Below are 4325 nucleotides of genomic sequence, written 5' to 3'. Positions count from 1 at the left end.
TGACCCCCTCCCACCCTACTCCTGCCCACCCATCCACCAACAGCCACCTCCAGCTAACTGATTGCTGATGTGTTTTTCAAGCCTACAGTTAAACATCATTAGCTAATAGTCTCAATTATATTTCAAAAGGTGTCTTTTAGGCATCACATGCCTCAACTGAAGAGGTACCTACCCCTGTAGCAGCTGTGTACTGTCACTTAGTTTTATGTGCAGTACCCTCAGGTAAGGGAGACTAGCAAGATACTTTTATACATATGTGTGCTATAAAAGATTCCCTTTCTTACTCATATGTGTTTTTCTTTTGTCCAATTGAGTTTGCTATTTGTTTATATCCTAACAGTCCCCATATATTGTACAGTCTCTATGAAAATAGGAGTTGGAGTTGTACCTCAACATGCAGTAATCGTATTCCTGGCTTCACCTAAAACTAATGACATCTGATTACCATTTCTAGTGTGGATAGATCGGAATGGATCTGTATGTTAGTTTGGAAGTCCCAGTAGGATATATGTGGGAAAACTATAATTGCAGTATTGAATATGTTATCAGTTTTGTCGAGGACATCTGACTTGTACTATTGCAATTTTTAACAATTCCATAATATATAGGGTATGTGCCCACTTCATTCCATTCCAACCAACATTTTTCTGCTAGTTGCATATGCCGCTTTTGAAGCTTAACCAGGGTTTAGTACCAGTAGATTGTTAAATTAACCCAACTCTCTGGAACTTGTGTCATGAGACCCAGAATACAGGCTACAGACACCAAATAGTTGGGAGAAGAAAATGCTAACTTTCTAAAAGGGACATTTTTAGAATTGTGACTTAAAATCCAACTTTACCATTTAAAGAAGTTTTAATTACAATTCAGACAACAAACTCGACATTCCTACCTGCTCTCAATTGAAAATGATCACTTATTAAATGTAATAAGTTAACCCAATGTTACGCTATGGGAGAGGTAGACCTTGCTGGAGTGAAAAATTAATCTAAGAATTTTTCACTACCAGGACATATAAAACTTAAAAGTACATGCCCAACTTTTTAAACCCACTACATCATGTCCTATGGGATATGTAGAGCCTACCCTGGAGTGACGTATGTATAATAAAGGAAGGAATTGTTTAAAATTTGAAATGGCAGTTTAAAACTGCACACACAGGCTGCAATGGCAGGCACGAGACAAGTTTGAAAGGCTACTTAAGTGGGTGGCACAATCAGTGCTGCAGGCTCACTAGTATCATTTAATTTATAGGCCCTGGGTAAACGTAATCCCACTTTACTAGGGATTTATACATAAATTAAATGTGCCATTTGGGTGTAAGACAATGTTACCATGTTTTCGTCTTCATCTAATAATTTATGGGACAACCAAGTCCATCAGCCTGAGAAAGCCAACTGCTGCTAACCGTTCGAATGCCCGAGTGTCAGCATGAAGACAACTGGGGCGTGGGAGAGTGCAGTGGAAGAGCGGCACCAGAGGCTCCTTGAGTACCTAGCAGCTAAAGGGAAGCTGAAACCGCCAAAGCACTACCTAAGAGATGCATTAAATCATCCGCCTGCAGGAGTGAATGCGCACCAGAAGGAGAATCTCCATATCACTTCAGAAAAGCCAAAAATTGGATCTACAGAACTGGGAGTTTCCAACAATGAAGCTATTATCAGAGATTCTCTACTGAAATCAAAACTAATCATGAACAGGTCAGAGGGGTGTCTGCAGTGGCCCCTGCACCTATTACACAAGACATAAGAAAACTGCGGTCAGCCGTACAACACTACGGAGCAGTGCAGCAAGGAGCACAAGCAGAAATGGGGCATGTTGCACAGAAGAGAAAATCCAGCAGTCGTCATATTTCCATGGAAGCATTTCCCCAAGGCATGCGTGGAAGCCTCAAATCCCCACTGCGTCTCCACCAAGGAAGGCCCTGGCAGAGCAGCAGTTTGCAGAACTCAGTCATGTGAGAAATTACAGTCAGAGAGGAAGGTAGCTACGGTAAAGTCCATTATGTGTGCTGCCAGAAAAGGATGTTCATCACTGGACACAAATTGGAGCAGAATAAGGACTGAAAGGACCAAGAATACCAAAATCTCAGCAAAGCCGACTGCAGCAGCATGTGTCATAAAGAATAACACTTCTATTTGCGCCAACCTCAAGGCCAAAACAGAAAATGTAGTGTCCACACTGCACAAATAAGACTACCTCAGCCTATGGCAGATCAGAATGCAGGGGACCTTTGCTTATCACTCGAAACCCCGTGGTCAGCCTCTATGCCTCCCAGAAAGGCAATGACTGAAATGAAACAAAGTCAAGGTAGCAAGGATTTTCAGCAGTAGCGGGCTGCAGAAATGGATGAATTCCAAAGGGAAATCATATAAAAGGCCACCAGTGACACTGCTGCCAAAGAAACCTGCTAAAGCAAAGGTCAGGCTATCTTGTTGGACTTGCATCGAGGAGGAAGATTACCTTAATTCCCTAGCAGTAAAGATTAACATGACTCTGACTGCTTGCGGCTCATTGACCGGTTACCTTCTGAGATGGTTTAGGACACGCTCTCAAAAACACCCTAAGCTGAAATGTTTGCCAGATACTTGATGTGTAAGGCCAAGCTATTTGAGTGCAGTGGCACTTTTGATGTCATTGGCTTGTATGAGCGAGTAGTTGTGGAGCAGTGCCAATTGAAGAGCTTGGAGAAGCTATCTTTGATATCATGAAAAACACCAACGAGAAATCCAAAGTTACCTTTGACCTTCTGCTGGACGAGGCGCTTACTGCTGCAACTGAGTCAGACTCTTGTAAGGCATAAGCACCAGCCCTGCCACAAAACTGCAAAACAGTTGACCAGTGTTATCCCAACATCTTAACAAGACAATGGGTTGGCTTTGAAGTTCCAGATTGCCCCACTTACCAGATTGAAGGAACCTGAGGCCGCAGTTTGGAAGGTGCTCACCCCTGTGCGTCCTTCTTTGCATAAAGAGCAATTTGTTTCCCGCTATCTAGAGACTCTGATGGAACATGACACAATGGTTGCCTCCCTAAGTGACCTTCTGGCTGCTGATGAGAGCTGTTTTGTGTATTGGCAAACAAAAGCCCTCCCTAAGGAAGTGGACTCCAAAATTAGAGCATTATAGCTATTGCTCACAGGGAATTCAAGTGTTCACCATACATTGCTCGCGGCATCTAGCACAGGATGATTGGCACTCCCTCCCATGAACTAGTAAGTCAAGCATCAGAGTTTGAATTTAATGGGAGCTAGAAATGGCAACCAGTACTCTCTTGTGCCTACTGTACTGCTATTTAGACTCGCTTTATTGTTTTGCTCAGCTAGTTGTGGCTAAGTTAGCAATAATGTGCTTGTCTTCAGCAAAAGAAAACTATCAATATTGCTTGTTTGCTGGGAGCTTGTTGACTGAAAACAAATTCTATGTGCAAATATAATTTACATTTGACTCAAACAAAAAAAAATGTTACCATGCTTTAGGAAGAGAGCACAAGCACGTTAGCACTGGTTAGTAGTGGTAAAGTGAACAGAGTCCTAAGGCCAGTAAAGATTAAGGGCCATATTTATACTTTTTGACGCAAAGCTGCGCTGCCGCAGTTTTGCGTCAAAAATGTTACCGCCGGGTAACGCAATTTCGATGCGCCGTGCGGGCGTCAAATTTATACTTTGACGAACGGCAGCGCAATCAACAGGTGGGAGTAATTTTTTTTTACGCACATCGCGGCGTCAAGTCGTAAAGGAAAACGACGTTAACGCGACGTAAATGACTGGATCGATTTACGACAGCGCAACCCGGAAAGCGCTGTTTTTTTTTACGCAATAGCGTCAAAAATACCCGCAAACACTGCCCTTTCAGCAGAGGAGAGCCAAAATGGATCCCAGATGCCACTACAGACCCCAGGAAGATGACAGCAGACCAGGAACCAGCCAGGATGATCCATATAAGAACCAGGACATATATAGAAAAAAAAAGAAAGTGTCGCTTCAGTGCAGAGGAGCAGGAAATCCTGGTTAAAGAGGTGATGGAACACCAGCACCAACTGTTTATCACCTCTAAGTTGCCAATCAGTAGGAGAGAGGCCATATGGCAACAAATTGTTGACAAGATCAACAGTGTGGCTGAAGTACGCAGGACAGTCACAGAGTGTAAGAAACGCTGGCATGACTGCAAACGTAGGACAAAGGAAAAAATGGGCAGGAACAGGAAGGCAGCACTGCAGACTGGAGGGGGGAGTCCAGCACACCAGGAGGCCCTGGACCACATGGAGGAGGGAGTTGCCACAACACCTCGCACCCCAAACTTTCCACTGCATGCACGAATGCAATC

The 4325-nt window shown here is 43.6% G+C and overlaps 1 pseudogene; it reads left to right on the top strand.

The window, feature by feature from the left end:
• Nucleotides 1-1431: 1431 nt before the first annotated feature.
• LOC138293822 (cytoskeleton-associated protein 2-like) lies at nt 1432-3128 on the top strand (annotated as a pseudogene).
• The last annotated feature ends 1197 nt before the right edge of the window (nt 3129-4325 follow it).

The sequence above is a fragment of the Pleurodeles waltl genome, chromosome 4_2, assembly GCF_031143425.1.
Source record: "Pleurodeles waltl isolate 20211129_DDA chromosome 4_2, aPleWal1.hap1.20221129, whole genome shotgun sequence".
Lineage (NCBI taxonomy): Eukaryota > Metazoa > Chordata > Amphibia > Caudata > Salamandridae > Pleurodeles > Pleurodeles waltl.
This window is presented reverse-complemented; position numbering and strand designations above follow the sequence as displayed.